Raw genomic sequence first — 18416 nt, forward strand, 5'->3', positions numbered from 1 at the left:
TGGTTTCTTCCAGTGCTATGCATTTCCCTGAGAATTTCAAGATTCCATTGTTTTTTTCTGCTGAGTAATACTCCATTGTGTAAATGTACCACATTTTCTCTATCCACTCTTCAGTTGAGGGGCATCTAGGTTGATTCCAGGTTCTGGCTATTACAAATAATGCTGCTATGAACATAGTGGAGCAGATGCCCTTGTTGTATGAACTTGCCTCATTTGGATAAATGCCTAAGAGTGGAATTGCTGGGTCTAGTGGTATATTAATTCCCATTTTCCTGAGGAATCTCCATACTGATTTCCAAAGAGGCTGTATGAGTCGGCACTCCCACCAGCAGTGGAGGAGTGTTCCTCTCTCTCCACATCCTCTCCAGCATAAATTGTCTTCAGTGTTTTTGATTTTAGCCATTCTGACAGGAGTAAGATGGTATCTCAAAGTTGTTTTGATTTGCATTTCCCTGATGGCTAAGGATGTTGAGCACTTTCTTAAGTGTCTCTTGGCCATTTTAGCCTCTTCTACTGAGAATTCTCTATTTAGCTCTGTACCCCACCTTTTAATTGGATCCTTTGGTGTTTTGGAGACTTGTTTCTTGAGTTCTTTGTAAATTTTGGAGATTAGCCCTCTGTCAGATGTAGGGTTAGTGAATATCTTTTCCCATTCTGTGGCCTGCCTTTTTGTCTTTTTGACTGTGTCCTTTGCCTTACAGAAGTTTTTTAGTTTCAGAAGGTCCCATTTGTTAATTGTCGATCTCAGTGCCTGTGCCACTGGTGTTATGTTTAGGAAGTCGTCTCCTGTACCAACTCGTTGAAGAGTATCTCCCACTTACTCTTCTAAAAGTTTCAGTGTGGCTGGATTTATGTTGAGATCTTTGATCCATTTGGACTTAAGTTTTGTACAAGGTGATAAACATGGATCTATCTGCAGTCTTCTGCATACCAGTACCCAGTTATGCCAGCACCATTTGTTGAAGATGCTTTCTTTTTTCCATTGTACAGTTTTAGCTTCTTTGTCAAAAATCAAGTGTTCATAGGTGAGTGGGTTAAAATTAGAGCTTTCAATTCGGTTCCATTTGTCTACCTGCCTATTTTTGTGCCAATACCAAGCTGTTTTCAGGACTAAAGCTCTATAATAGAGCTTGAAGTCAGGTATGGTGATGCCTCCTGAAGTTCCTTTATTGTATAGGGAAGTTTTAGCTATCCTGGGCCTTTTGCTTTTCCATATAAAGTTGATTAATGTTCTTTCCAGGTCCTTGAAGAATTGTGATGGAATTTTGATAGGGATTACATGAATCTGTAGACTGCTTTTGGCAAGATTGCCATTTTTATTATGTTGATCCTACCAATCCAAGAATGCAGGTGCCTTTGTATTTGGGGCGTAGATGTTTAAAATTGAGACTTTGTCTTGATGTATTTTTCCTTTGATGAATATGAAGTGTCCTTCTTCATCTCTCTTGATTGATTTTAATTTGAAGTCTAATTTGTTAGATATTAGGATTGCTACACCCGCTTGTTTCTTGGGACCGTTTGATTGGAAGATCTTTTCCCAACCCTTTACTCTGAGATAACGGCTGTCTTTGATGTTGAGATGTGTTTCTTGTATGCAGCAGAAGGAAGGGTTCTGTCTTCGTATCCATTCTGCTAGTCTGTGTCTTTTTATAGGCAAGTTGAGGCCGTTGACGTTGAGGGATATTAATGACCATTGATTGGTGATCCTTGTTTGTGCTTGATTTATTGTTAGTGAAGTTATTTTGTATAGTTTCTCCTCCCTTTTTCTTTTGGTGTTTTGTAAAGTGTGATTATATATTGCCTGTGTCTTTGTGAATGTAGTTATCATCCTTGGCTCTAGGTTTTCCTTCTAGCATTTTCTGTAGAGCTGGATTCATGGATACGGATTGTTTAAATCTGGCTTTGTCATGGAATATTTTGTTTTCTCCATCTATGGTAATTGAGAGCTTTGCTGGATATAGTAGTCTGGGTTGGCATCCTTGTTCCCTTAGCGTTTTAGGACATCTGTCCAGGATCTTCTGGCTTTCATCGTTTCCATTGAGAAGTCAGGTGTAATTTGGATAGGTCTGCCTTTGTATGTTACTTGGCCTTTTTCTTTAGCTGCTCTTAATATTTTCTCTTTACTCTGTAGGTTTGATGTTTTGATTATTATATGGCAAGGTGACTTCTTTATCTGGTCGAGCCTATTTGGTGTTCTGTACGATTCTTGTACTTTCATTGGCATATCTTTCTTTAGGTTAGGGAAGTTTTCTTCTATGATTTTGTTGAATATGTTTTCTGTACCTTTAAGTTGAATTTCTTCACCTTCTTCTATACCTATTATTCTCAGGTTTGGCTTCTTCACGGTGTCCCATATTTCCTGGATATTTTGTGTTAAGGATTTGTTGGTTTTGAGATTTTCTTTGGTTGACGACTCTATATCCTCTAATGAGTCTTCAACACCTGAGATTCTCTCTTCTATCTCTTGTATTCTATTGGTGATACTTGCATCTGTAGTTCCTGATCATTTACCCAGCTTTTCTATTTCCAGCATCCCTTCATTCTGTGTTTTCTTTATCGTTTCTATTTCAGCTTTCAATCCTTCAACTGTTTGAGTTGTTTCCTTAAATTTTTTGGTTGTTCTTTCTTGGCGCTCTTTAGATTCTTTGAGAGATTTGTTTATTTCTTGAATTTTCCCCCATTTCATGGATTTTTTGTTTGTTTTTTCTTCTATTTCTTTAAGGGATTTCCTCGTTTCTTCTTTGAGGGTCTCCATCATCTTCATGAAATAAGTTTTAAGGTCTGTCTCCTCTTCTTCGTCTATGTAGTGCTTTTCGAGTCTTGCTGTTGTTGGATCCCTGGATTCTGGTGGGGTCATGTTGGTGTTTCTATTGCTGAGTGATCTCTTATTCTGTCTTCTTCCCATCTCTTCTTTCAGTGGGTGCTGGTGGGGTCTTTCCGTCTCCACTGGTCTCCTTCCTTCCTGCAGCTGAAGCTGGGGATGCTGACATGGAGTTTGAGTCCTGGTAGGGCTGATGTCTTTCTTGAAGCTGGCCTCACTGGGGTTGGGGTCTTGGAATTGTTGACTTCTTTGCTGGGTGGGCAGGTCTCCTGAAGCTGTACTCGCTGGGGTTGGGGTCTTGGAAGGGCTGATGTCTTTTCTAAAGCTGGACTCACTGGGGTTGGGGTCTTGGAAGGGCTGATGTCTTTCCTGAAGCTGGACTCGCTGGGGTTGGGGTCTTGGAGGGGCTGATGTCTTTCCTGTGTGGGCGGGTCTTCTGGATGCCAGGAGTGGCCCTGAAGATCAAGGGGGATGGGGGATGGGCAGGCAGTCCCCACCGGAGACCCAATCTCACCTGAAGCTGGACTCGCTGGGGTTGGGGTCTTGGAGGGGCTGATGTCTTTCCTGTGTGGTCGGGTCTTCTGGATGCCAGGAGGAGTCCTGAAGATCAAGGGGGATGGGGGATGGGCAGGCAGTCCCCACCGGAGACCCAATCTCACCTGAAGCTGGACTCGCTGGGGTTGGGGTCTTGGCTCATTCTTTGTTTTTTAAACTTATTTTTTTCAGTACAAGTTCAATCTAATTTCATTCTTTAAAACATTTGATATAGGTGTATGAAGAGATGTCCAGAGTAACCCTACATAGATTTCTAGAAGAAACTGTGCATATTTAATTTCTTCATTGTATTCCATGACTAAGACAGAGAAAGGAAAAGAGTTTCCATGGCTTGGAATTTCAAGATTGATAAAACATCATGAGTGGACCCTAGGTACTGTCCCTGGTAGGTGATTGTTGGACATTTTGAGTATATTCCAACATTAGAATCTTTCATAAATCACACTGTGACTGAATTTCAAGGAAAGGTGTATTTCTATGATTCCCAGACTGTGGCTCACTTTTAGTTGCATAGCCAGATCTGAAAACAGTGAACATAATATTGGAATTGGTTACTGCTCAGACGGTGAGAATGAGTTCAAGCCTAGGTGTTTCAGAAAGTTATAGGAAACTATTCTTAAGTGAGAAGCTTTTGTCAGGTGAGATGGAATGCATGAGAACATTAGATTGTATTCTTACTCAACAGATAGGGTCAGTGCTCATTTTTAAAGACTACATTTTGCTTAAACACTTTATTGTAATTTTGTCTTGTTCATTGTTCCTTCTGTTTTCAAAATTGTGCAAATTTGAAGCATTCTGCTTTTGGGACTCTGTTTTCTCCTAGGCAGCTAGAATTGTTTCGGGAAGGTAGAGGTGCCAAGTTGCCAAAGGTAATTAACCCCCTTTATTGGGTATGAAATTGTGAAAATTCTTCTCTACAGCACTGTCATTATTTACACTAAAGAAATACAGCAAACACTATCAATTGTGCAACTATTGTGCAATTATTTTCAGTGAATATTCAATCTAAAAGCTTTAAGACACATAAGACTGGGTTTTATTTAGCTGCCATATACTTAGCTACATCCTTGAAGAAATGAGTCCTCCCTTAGATTCAGATCATGTAAAATAATTTAGTAATGAATCTAGTGTTTTATTTAATTACCACAATTACTCAGCACTATGTGTGAAACACCTTTAGTAACAGGTTTATTACAATGCAAATAGGTATATTGATGTGAACAAAGTTTTTCACTTCCAGGGCATTAAGGTTAGATTGTAACGCTTCACACATAAACACATGCTGTGTTCATAATCACCTAATAACGGATTGTGCATTGTTGAAGAGACAAAAGATAGATAGGAAAGAAAGCAAGAGCTAACCAATATGTTTAATTATTGGAATAATATCAGAATAAAATTCAAATGCATATGGGCAATATGACTAATTCTTAGAAATTTACAGTAACCACATTTATGTAAGCAGTCCTATAGGCCACATACTATTTTTTTAAGTTATATAACTGATAACGTATAATTTTTAGTTTTATTATAAGTGCTTGGTAGAGAAATTGAAGTACATATCTGTAAAATAACAATATCAAGTTCATATTACATTTACAAGAGCAAATTATGATATTTAAGCAAATATACTATGACGTCAATCTTAAGGCTGTAACCAGTATGTTTGCCAGAGCAGGTCTCAGAAGACATAAACAATTTTAATAAGGATTTTAAAACGGTAAGTCTCCTTATTTTTGTCAAGACATCTAATATCTTGTTTTAATCAAATAATTATGTTCCTTGATAAATTTATAGTAGGAATACTAATGTCCAATGATAACAGATATGTGAGAAAATATGTATTTATAAGCAGATGGATAGATCTAATCTAGATGAATGTTATTGCTTTAGAAATGATCAGTGATCAGTAAGATCATTTAAATATAATTCCCTTTGACTAAAACATGGTTAAAACTAATACAACTTTACAAAAATAATCAAAAAGTATTTTCCCTGCTATGGATATGTTTTCTTAAACAGAATATGACTCACATATTATTGAATGAAGTCCTTGTTTAAGGATTTATATTTCTTGTGCATTATTTATGACTTATTGCTCATAATTCACATGACTCCTATTGAGGATATTTTACAAAAATACATCCTATGTATTATCATATACATATATATTTTATATATATAGATGTTAAAGCATAGAATGAGTCAGATTTGAAAGAATGAAAATTGAAAAATTTACCCAAGTATATTAAACATTATTAAAATTATTATGCATTTTAAATTATCTATGATTATATTTATGCAATACATATGTATGCCTGTGTGTTTTATGTTTGTATTATATAGGCTTATATAATACATGTTTTGGAATATATAAAAATAAAAATTTTATGTGTATCTTATTTTATATGTATATGCTTTATTTGACAGAAAGCCACAAGAGTTAGTAATAATACAAGAAACATATCATTGTGTTACAATAAATATGAAAAATATGTTGTAACTGCACATATTTTAAGCCCCTATACACAAAATAAGTTAATAATCCCCATGATTTTGGAAACAGAGGAATTTCTCTTCACATTCATATAAACAGTATTAGACTTTATAACTTTGAAGAATTGTGCTTGAACATAAATGGCATGTAATGAATTTAAGTAGTAAAACTGAGTGTGTCATAATATTTCTTTTCAACTAAGTGGAAAGCATATTACCTGTAGTATTACATACCCAACATAGCAATTATGTGAAGGTAGGTAGTACTGGTAGAAATAGTGAAGACCAGAGATGGCCTCATAGAGAAAAACCTATCTAAAATGAACTGCTTTCATATACATGCATATATATCTTTGAATATTCAACAAAGTATCAAACAAGTCCCTTTGATATTTAGAAATGCATAACTGAGTGTGTATGTATATACCAATATACACTGTTAATACTTCAGAATTGAAAATATAAATCTATTTATACTGTGAATGTATTTTAATTGCACAATCCACAATCTACAAATAAAGGCCTTGTTTGCATAACATTCCTTTGTCAAAATAATTCAAGAAAAATTTCATTGTCATTAATGTTAAGGAATTTTCATATGTATTTTTTGTCCTCAATATGTTTTTATTTAAATTAGAAACATGCATGCTTCACCCCTCCTCCCTTGTCCCTCCACCAGCCCCCCCAGGCCCCACCCAATCCCCACATCATTCCCCAGGGAGGGTGAGGCCCTCCTTTGGGGGATCTCCAGAGTCTGTCATTTAATCCAGGGCAGGACCTAGGCCCTTCCACATATGTGTTTTTATAGCCTTTGTAAAACTAACTACATTATATTTATAACATAGGATGCTCAATGCATGAATGTGAGTTTCTAAATTTAATGTGATAACAAATGTACTAAATATCAACACATTTTGATAAACTTGTAACATGAGTAGATGAATAACATCACTTTACATGATAAAAACCTGAAAGAATAAAACAGAGTGTACCAGTTAGACAACTTTTCAAGTGTAGTACATAGTACTTACGGCTTACTACCTTTGGTCAGCATGTCCAAAACCTACAATCTAAATTGAATGTGTCAGAATACTGAACGTCTTTTAAATTATTGTAGGTTTTAATTCTATCAATGTGTATGTGTACTCATGTCTCTCTGTGTGGATAGGTGTGTGTATGTATGAAAGAGGGGCCCATAGTGTCCACTGGATCTCCCAGATCTGTACTTATAGTTCACTGTGCGTTACCTGACCTGATTTACAGAAACAAAACTACAGTTATCTATAAGAGCACTATGTACTCTTACCTCTTGAGCTATCTCTCCATCCCCTAGCATAATCATCTGAATACCTTTTTAAAACTCTAGCCAGATGAAAGGAACCTCAATAGACCTAAGAGGATGCTGATTATTTTACTCAAGAATAAAATTTAATGAGAAGTGTTAACTGGTCCTTTGAGTAAGCATATGGGACTGAATTCCTCTCTATGATATTTATCCTCAGAACTGCACAGCTATTGACTTCTCTTTCCTTTTAAAGACAATGGTTGGGTAATAGGAAATGACAATAGCAACAACAGAACAAAATAAAAACACTGTCAGTGCTCTTCTAAACATTCAAGGTCTTTAGAGAATTAATTCAATGGAAGGTCCTCTGAAATGATCTATACACATCAAAACACACTGTAACCTTCCAGCCAAGCTCTACTATTATCTGGTAGTTCAACAGTCTCTGTGAAGGTCTTTGACATCAGAGGATTAATATAAGAGAAACACAGGCATATATTACAATTCTCTAGTTTATAAGGGGATATTATCATTTCAATCGAACATATCTCCAAATCTGAGAAAGAGCAGATTGTCTCATCTGAGGTGGACTGTGGAATTTCTCTCCAACTATCTTCCTTCTGCGCTCCACATAAATCATTCCTAATCTTGCAAAATATCCTAACAATTGGTGTCATATATATTCAACAATGTGACATTTACATTTAAAATATATTATAACAAAAATTGACTCAGTATTTGATAGAAACATTCTTAGTTTATGATTTATAATTGCAAAACTACCATAAAAATCAATAATCTTTTCCAAACCCTTAGAGTCTGAAATTACACTGGAATTATATCTCTGGATTAATATGTATTTGGAATATTCATATGCTAAGAATACTGAGTTTTAGGACAATCGGAGCTACATATTGAATACCAAGTACTTATAGACTACCAAGTGTGACACAGTGTCAACAGAGAAACACAGAACAAAACAAAATTAAAATGTGTGATAGGCACACTACATTAATTCTATTACTGTCCTTATTCTGTCTAAAAGTCCAGTTTCTAAATTCTTTATTTTTCATCAAAACCATAAAACAATAGATAAATCAGCTAGTCTTACCTATCTAAATGTCCTTGACTCTTCTACTATAATAAGTACCTTTCAAATCACTGTGACAAATTACCTTAGAAAATAAAACAAAAATAAACAAAATTTTACTTGGTTTATAGTCTTGGCAGTCTCATTATACAGTCACTTTCTACTATGCACAGTGACAGTACTGCGTGGATGTAGGAGAAAGGGATTCACTGTATTGTCAATTATGGAATAGAGTGATACAGGGACTAACTAAGGACAGGGTTACCCGAGGACTGACCTTCAATGACCTGATTCCTCAAAATTGTTTCCTCCTCCAAAATTTCTAGAGATATCTCCTAAAATAATACCACCATCTGTTTGGAGAACATGTGCAACACTGAGCTAAGGAGGATACCGCATAAAACTATATCATACCATTTGTAAGAAAGTAAAAAATTATGAAAATTAAGACAGCATATGTCATGACAAAGATTGGCAGTTCCAGAAAGTAAAAATATGAAGCATATAATAGCATTTGAATTTCAGTTATGCTTTGGGTAATATTAGACATGTTATATACTATGTATATATATGTGTATATATATGTTTATAATTTTGGTAAACATTTAATCTAACATCATAATTTAATCATAATCTCTAGACTAGACTTCACTGCATTCATAGCAAGTGTTATAAGGGGAGCTTTAGCTTGTTTCAAATGTCCTATAATTTTAATATATGAAGCATCAAAGATTTAAAAGGGAACATTCAGTGGCATCATTTTGACAGACCTCCATCAGGAGCATACTGGTGTCATTAGAGGAAGCAGCCAACCATTACATCAAATATCAAAAGAGGAAGTGGCAAAGCCCACAAGGTTTCAATTTTACGTAGTGAACTGTATAAATGAAGGAATTCTGTGTACAGGAAAATTGTCTTCCTAGGGAACAGCACACAAATTGGTTATCCAGCACCAAATATTTGGTAGAAAAAATAAATATATGAACAAGTAACATTGTACAAACTTATCAGGTTATTTTGTGCAATATATATATATATATATATATTCATGCAAGAACAGTACAGTTATGGAGAAATATGGAAAAGAGCTCATGAATTTGAAAGAGAATAAGGAAGGATATATGGAAGAATTTGTAACAAGGAAGAAGAAGAAGGAATGATGAAGCATTTTATATAACAAAGTGAGCCACAAAGAATGAGTGTAGGAAAAATCATTTTCATAACACCTAACACCAATGAATAGTAATAAATCTTAGTATCTGAACCAAAACAGTCATTCTGACTAACTAGCCTTCCTATCTAGCATGGGGAATTATTTAAATAAACATTTGAATTTTCAGATTCATTTACATAGATGGCTCTCTAATATTTATACAGTTGCAGAGAGAAGGGAGGAGCACATAAGTTATTTCATTCATGTTATTTGATATACAAACAATAATCATTGGCTCACAGGAAATATACACAAGGGAGTTTAGCATGTTTAAAGAAAAATACCTTCCAATGATCTTTTTGTTTAACTGTTTTAAAGCCATATAATAACCGTAAAATCATTTAATTTTTAAACAAACATTGTTTTGTCATTTATTTGTAAATAATTATTCCTGTGTCACTTTCATTTGTTGGATGTTATTTGATTACTTTGTTAAAATTGCACTAACAGAAAGGGGGTCTCAGAGCCTACAGATAAGAAACTCATCAGTGCTTTGTCAGTGTCTTTGTTGGATCACTTTACCCATGTTACCATATTTGAATAATAATTTCCATTTTTATGACATATGTAAGGTCAAAGAATTGTTCTTTTTTTATAACATAGTTTACAGAAATAAATAACTGTTGTCGAGGAATCAGTATTAAAATGTCTACCCATGAACCACCGGAGACCTGAGGACTGCACATGAAGGGTCCGGATCCCAGCCTGACAGGATTCAGCCTGTCCAGAGACTGCCAGCTTCCAAATCCCATTCTCCTCCCAGGTGACATGGGGCGAGCCTAACTTCCAGTGACCTGAGCAGAATCACCAGAGACCTGAGGATTGTGCACAGCAGATCCAGATCCCAGCCAGACGGGATTCAGGCCACCCAGAGACTACCAACTCCCATTCTTTACACACAAGACAGGCAAGGAAAACGTGGCTCTGTCTCCAGCCTGTTTTTAAGTATCCTGAGCAGAACCACTGGAGACCTGGGGACTGTGCAGTAGATCCCAGCCCAAAGACTGCCAGCACAACAGTCCCTTTCTCCACCCACAGGGCTAGATAGGGCTGGACCTGTTTACAGCCTGCTTTCAGGTGATCTGTCCACAAACAGCCAAGGACAGGGTTTTGCACACTACAGCCCCCATCCTGGAAGGAGCCAGCCTTCCCAGAGACTACCAGAGTCTAAGTCCCATTCTCCAGCCACAGGACGGGCAAGGGTCCAGTCAACCCAGAGATTTCCAAGGTCCTGATACTAGACAGGCCTCCATCCACGAAAGAGGAGAGCCACTTGGGTTTTGGACCTGCTCTCACCCACTGGAAAGAAACAATTGTCACATATCCACCAGGAAAGGAAGAGACTCCTTCTGTACCCACAAGAAGAAATGATGGGAAGGAGACAATATAAAAACACACCCACCAGACATAGATCTGGGGAGTGCCAGCCTACAATCCCATGGCCAGAGAGTCTGGGAAACAGAAACTTCATTTAATGGCTGATCGAAGAAGAGACAAACTCCCTCGGTTAAGTACTGAGCTGAACTCAAGAAAGCCAGTAACAGAGAGGGAGGACTGATCACTAAAGGGATTAAGACTGGGCTGGTTTAACCCCCAGAAACAGCTGAACTGACAAAGGTTAACTCTTGAATCCCAGGCATCAGCCTGGGAATCCAGCATGGGACTGAACAAGACCCCCTGAATGTGAGTGTCAGTGAGGAGGCCTAGGTAATCTATTGAGCCTTGGGCAGCAGATCAGTACCCATCCCGAGTATACACACGGACTTTGGACTCCCATCCAACAATGTGAGGTGCACTCTCACCCTGAACTCTTGGGGAAGGGTCTAGGCCCTGCCCTATATGAAATGAGAGACTATGGACACCCCCATGGAGGGCCTCACCCTCCCTGGGGAAATGAGGGGATAATGAGGGGGGTTGGGGGAGGGCACAGGAGGAGGGGAGGGAAAGGGACAGGGACTTGGAACTGACTTGTGAAGCAACCTTGTTTCTTATCTAAATTTAAAATGAAAAATAAATAAAAAAATAAAAATAAAAAAACACACCTACCAAGAAAAAACTAATATGGCACCGCCAGTAACTAGAGAATCTATACCCGCAAGACCTGAAAAGCCAATTTAATATGAAGCAGGTGAAAAAGACCTTAAAAATAACTTCATGAAAATGATAGAGGCCCTCAAAATAGATATAAGAAAATCCCTTAAAGAAATGAAAGAAAAAACAAACCAAAAAATCCAACAAATGCAAAAAATGGAGGAAAAAACAATCCAAAAAATGCAAGAAATGTAAAAAAGACAAACCAAAAAAAAATCCAACAAATGCAAGAAAGAGAGGAAAAGACAAAGCAAAAATTGCAAGAAACAATTCAGTGCAAGGGTTGAAAGCTAAAACAGAGACAATAAAAAACAGAGTCTGAAGGAATACTGGAAATAGAAAAGCTGGACAAATGGTCAAGTACTACAGATGCAAGCATAACCATCAGAATACAAAAGATGGAAGAGAGAATCTCAGGTGTTAAAGATACACTAGGGGAAATAGATTCATCAATCAAAGAAAATCTTAATTCCAACAGTTCCCTAACAAAAAGTATCCAGGAAATATGGGACACCATGAAAAGACCAAACCTCAGAAAATACTCAATAAAATATTGGCAAATCTGATCCAAGAACACACCAGAAAACTCATCCACCAAGACCAAGTAGGCTTTGTCCCAGGGATGCGGGATGGTTCAACATTAGAAAATCCATCAATGCAATCCACCATATAAACAAACTGCAAAAGAACAACCTTGCTAGTTGCTGAAAAAGCCTTTGACAAAATCCAACACCTCTTCATGATAAAGGTCTTGGAGAGATCTGGGATAACAGTAACTTACCTTACCATAATAAAAGCTACATACAGCAAACCAACAGCCAACATCAACCTAAAAGGAAAGAAATTCAGAAAGATTCCTCTAAAACCAGGAACAAGACAAGGCTGTCCACTCTCTCCATACCTCTTCAATATTGTCCTTGAAATTCTAGCTAGAGCAATAGGACAACAAAAAGAGATCAAGCGGATACAAATTGGAAAGGAAGAGGTCAAAATTTCACTATTTGCAGATGATATGATAGTTTATATAAGTTACCGAAAAAACTCTACCAGGGAACTCCTACAGCTGATAAATACCTTTAGCAAAGTGGCAGGATACAAGATCAACTCATAAAAATCAGTAGCCCTAAAATATACAGATGATAAAAGGACTGAGAAAGAAATCAGAAAAACATCACCCTTTACAATAGCCACAAACAACATAACATACCTTGGAGTAACACTAACAAAATAAGTGAAAGACCTGTATCATAAGAACTTTGAGTCTTTAAGGAAAGAAATTAAAGAAGACAAAAAAATGGAAAGATCTCCCATGCTCTTGGATAGATAGGATCAACATAGTAAAAATGGCAATCTTACTGAAAGCAATATACTATTTAACACGGTCCTCATTAAAATCCCAGCACAATTCTTCACAGACCTTGAAAGAACAATTCTCAACTTTATATGGAAAAACAAAAGACCCAGTACAGCCAAAACAACATTTTTCAACTAGGTAACACCAGGAAGGCATCACCTTCCCTGACTTCAAGCTGTATTACAGAGATATAGTCCTGAAAACAGCTTGGTATTGACACAAAAATAGACCGATGAAAACCCAACATTAACCTGTACACCTATGAACACCTGATCTTGAGAAAAAAGCTAAAATTATACAATGGAAAAAAGAAAGCATCTTCAACAACTGAAGGCTGACATATAGAAGATTTCAGATAGATCCATGTCTTTACCCATGCACAAAACTGAAATCCAAATGCATCAAAGACCTCAACATAAATCCAGCCACACTCAACATGTTAGAAGAGAAAGTGGGAGGCACCCTTGAACTAATTGGTACAGGATTCCACTTCCTGAACATAACTACAATAGCACAGATACTAACATAGACAATTAATAAATGGGATCTCCTGAAACTGAGAAGCTTCTATAAGGCAAAGGACACAGTCAGCAAGACAAAAAGGCAACCCAGAGATTGGGAAAAGATATTCACTAACTTCACATCTGATAGTGGGCTGATCTCCAAAGTTTACAAAGAATTCAAGAAGCAAGTCTCCACAACACCAAAGGATCCAATCAAAATTGGGGGTGTAGAACTTAACAGAGAATTGTCAATAGAGGAGTCTAAAATGGCTGAGAGACACTTAAGAAAGTGCTCAATTTCCCTAGCCATCTGGGAAATGCAAATCAATACAACTCTGAGATGTCATCTTACTCCTGTCATAATAACTAAAATCAAAAACTCCAATGACAGTTTATGCTGGAGAGGATGTGGAGAAAGCCACTTTGGAAATCAGTATGGAGATTTATCAGGAAAATTGGAATCAGTCTACCACAAGCCCCAGAAATTCCACTCTTAGGCATGTACCCATAAAATGTACCCTCCTACAATAAGGACATCTGCTCAACTATGTTCATAACAGCATTATTTTGAATAGCCAGAACCTGGAAACAACCTAGATGCCCCTCAACTGAAGAGTGGTTAGAGAAAATGTGGTATATTTACACAACGGAGTACTATTCACAGGGAATAAAAACAATAGAATCTTTAAATTTGTAGGCAAATGGATGGCCCTAGAAGAAACTATCCTGAGTGAGGTAACCCAGTCACAAAAAGAGTATGTACTCACTCATTTATGCATTTTAGACATGTATCAGGGGAGTGCCAGCATACAATCTCACTGTCAGAGAATCTGGGAAACAACCTTCATCCAGTGACTGATGAAAGCAGAGGCAAATGCTCTCTCAGCTGGAACTCTTGTGGGAGGGCGTAGGCCCTGCCCTGGATGAAATGACAGTCACTCAAGATCCACCATAGAGACCCTCACCCTCCTTGGGGATCAGAGTGGATATTGGATGGGGGACTGGGGTGCCTGGTGGGGAGGGATGGGGAGGAGGGTAGGGAGAGGGAGCTAGGATTGGCATGTGAAACAAGATTGTTTCTAACATAAACAAAGAGAAAACTAACAAACAAAAATGTTTATCCATGCCCTCACTTGTCTAATTTAATACTACACACACACACACACATATATATTAAGATACTCATTATATATGTATATATATGTGTATATATATATATATATATATATATAAAACTCAAAGTCCTTTTGGAAGAAACATTATGTATCCTTATCAGGTTATATTCAGGCATATATATGTGTGTGTGTGTGTGTGTGTGTGTGTGTGTGTGTGTGTATGTCTGTGTGTCTGTGTGTAACTAAATACATGCATTAGCAGTAATTAAAGAAAAAGAGGAGATGTTTTCAGTCTGTAATTAAAAGTCATTCAAATGGAGAATTTCATTAATTTATGAATCTAAGATATTACCTATCTTCTGTACAGTATCCAATAATTAATTTCCTCAGTGAGCAACCTTATACACTTTGTGAATTTATGCCACAATTCTTAAAATATACTCTTGATATTCATAATCATCATGATAATCAGCTGCGAAACTTTACTGAAAAATAATAAAAAATGCTCATGACACTGCTTTGTTACTTTTACAACATTAGGGTTTTTAAAGTTTTACTTTTCTACTTATGTACACTAATGTCATGCTTGCACTGATATCTGCACACCATAAGCATGCCTATTGCCTGCATGGACGAGAGTAGCACATCTGATCCCCATAGTACTTGTGTTTCTCATGGTTGTGAGATACCACCTGGGTTCCAGAAAAGAGACAAGTCCCCTGGAAAGCAACTAGTGCCCTTCACCACTGTGACATCTCTTCACGCCCAATATCAGGACTTTCAAAAACTAGAAAAGAATGGAAATAAAGGAAGACTGTCTTTATTTGTAGTTCTTGCTGCTGCACATTGTGAGTGACTGTCATCAGCTCATTTTAGAGTTTTCACTAAATTCAAATCTCCTAGTGCCTTCAGAGCTGACAATGATATTAATGGCTAAATAAAGATGTATTGGCATGATGAACAGTGGGTACATAAAGTTATAAAAAAAAGAAAGCAAATTGTCACTTGCAAGTATATCCTAATTGTACAGACTTATTTATTTTCCAGTTTTTGCAAAGTACAAAACTAAAGGGGAGCAAGCAGAGAAACAGTGTTTGGGGATATGTGTTATAAAATTACTGTTTTCATCAAAGAAGAATACCGGCTTTGCTTAATATGGAGACCTACCTCAGCAAATCTGCATAAGAAAATGCCTAAATGCTTAAGCACATTATTGAAATTACCTTTCAATATCTTCCAAAGGTCAGCTCCAGTACTGAAAGACTTTTTCGTATTTACCATGAGATCTTCAAGCATAATGATATTAAATTATAAGCCTCAGGAGAAAAAGGGTTGAGTGTATCATGTTTACGACTGTTTCCAACTACCTGGCTTGCTGCCTAGTGTATAAATATTCAATAAATATTTGTTGAGTGGGTAAAGGAATCCATGAATGAGTGAATGAATAAAGACAGTAAAATGTCTGTCTTAAATTTTAGATTATGAAATATATTTGTTTCAATTATATCTCACAACCTGGAAAAAATTCATCTCTTTAAACTAATGAAAAGTGTATTACAGTAATAAGAAACAATATAGACTTAAATTATTATACCTTGTCTTTCTATGTTTTATAGCCCATAAAGGTGAACATATTCTAGATATTAAACATAAAGAATAAAGAATTCAACTCCTAGCTTATGAGAAAGAAGGAAGCTTGCACTAGCAAACAGGTACAGGGTGGATAGAGTTTATTCATTTACTATTATTCCAGGAAATACCAATATGCCTGGACAAACATTAAGTCTAAGTATTAGAGCAGGTCTCATGGGAAACATATAGAATGAAATGTGAAGTGTATGAAGCTCAAAAAACAGTAGGACCACAAAAATCTTGACAGTCAATTAGCAACCAGTCTCATTGGAGAGCATTTTCCATTACTTACACTTATTCATTAAGCTTCAAGTGGTTGCTAGAATTTTTCTCTTCTGAGCCCCATTTCTTAAAGTGAATAGATCATAGTCCCTTAAAGATCAAATAACTGTTTAACTGTTTTCAATATAAAGAAGCTTTTCAAAGATTATATATATGTGTGTGTGTGTGTGTGTGTTTGTGTGTGTATGTGATATTTACACACACAAGTGAGTAATTGCCAACCCATAATTACTTACATTATGAATTTCCAAGGGTGCTTTTCTTGTTCCCAATCTCTTCAAAGTTATTCAGATGCATAATTATCAAAGACACTCTATTCTTTCACTCCAATCCAACTGTCTTTAACCTTGAATGTTAGTACTGTTGTCATATATTTTATATGAACTCTGAAACAATTCAAAAAGCACAACAGGCAGCCTTTGCCCCTGCTGTTAAGGTTAAGATCTCTTTTACCCGGGTCTTCACTTTTGGAAGATTTAAAATCCCACTTTGGTACACTGTCAGTGCAGAAATTTGAACTCTTCTATGGTGAATTTCCATTGGGATAAGACCTCATAGACCATTTATACAGCCAAAGCTACATTAATCAAGCTTACAATACCAAAGGGGGAAAGGAGGCAATGAAAAATTCAGGACCTTACCAAGAAGAGATGTTAGAACATACACTTGAGGTTTATTTTTCAATGGGAGGTTCAGAGAAGCCCAACCGTCTCAAGATTGAATTCTCTTAGAGGTGAGGACAATAGAGAACTTTGAAAATTTCAAATATTTGAGTCTGTGTTTAATGAGTAGCAGAACCTCTCTGTACTCTGACGGAACAGGATTCTTAATGAAATATAAGCTTTTGGAAACATGCTTGGTCAACTTAGTCAGTTTAAAAATTCTACTTGTTTTCATCACATTTGGAAATCATTATATTGAGTTGGACTCACCTGTCCCTTATCTGATTTCCATCAGGGAGACTTAATATCTGAAATTCTAAAAATATTATAAGCAAAAGAAAGTTTTGAAGTGGTCTTTAAAATGGCCACTTAATTGTATCTGTTACAATAGATAATAGTTTTTTAAAAAAATCAGTTACCAGACGTCAATGCTTCTTTTTAAAATTTCCTTCCTGAAATTAATAGAATATACTTCTTCCAGAGAGTTACCTATAAGACAAATTTCATGACTTCCCTGTAAACAGTTTGAAATAACTAAGTAATCAATTCCAGTTACTGGGTTTGATCTTAAAAATCAATATAGATATTGGCTCTTTTTTAATTTTTATTTTTAAATTTAAATTTAAATTAGAAACAAGTTTGCTTCACATGTCAATCCCAGGTCCCTCTCCCTTTCCCTCCCTTCCTCTCATACCTTCCCACCAACCCCCCAATACTCCCTCATTTCCCCAGGGAGGGTGAGGCCCTTCATGGGGGTGTCCATAGTTTGTTATTTAATCCAGGGCAGGGCCTAGACCCTCCCTCAAGAGTCCAGGCTGAGAGTGCATCTCTCATTGTTGGATATGCACCCAAAGTCCATTTGTATGCTAGGGGTAAATACTGATCTACTACCCAAGGCTCAATAGATTGCCTAGGCCTCCTAACTGATATTGGCTCTTACTAGACATGGCTACCATACTTGCCATCAATTTTCATATGCGATTCTATAAGTCATCATCAGTCTGAGGAATCTGCAGCATAGAGTTGGTAATGTGAGGGGTCATGGATAGCAGATGTTGAGCATTGAGGTTTGGACACTAACTACTTCATGTTCTGAAAACCGTTATCTCACAAATGTTATGGTTGCTATGGAACCTATCTGGGCATACCACAAATAGCAAAGTTTGACTGTTGATTGCTTCAGGTATAGTACAATAACTCCTATAAGACAAGAATGTGTTTTGATTTCTTCTGTTGAATAGAGTGACAATAAGAAAATAATTATAGTAGTTCTGCTTTCCTCTCTATTATTTTATATATTTTATAGCAAGAACAGGA

The sequence above is a fragment of the Mesocricetus auratus genome, unplaced genomic scaffold (genome assembly GCF_017639785.1).
Source record: "Mesocricetus auratus isolate SY011 unplaced genomic scaffold, BCM_Maur_2.0 Super-Scaffold_100006, whole genome shotgun sequence".
In the NCBI taxonomy this organism is placed as follows: Eukaryota; Metazoa; Chordata; class Mammalia; order Rodentia; family Cricetidae; genus Mesocricetus; species Mesocricetus auratus.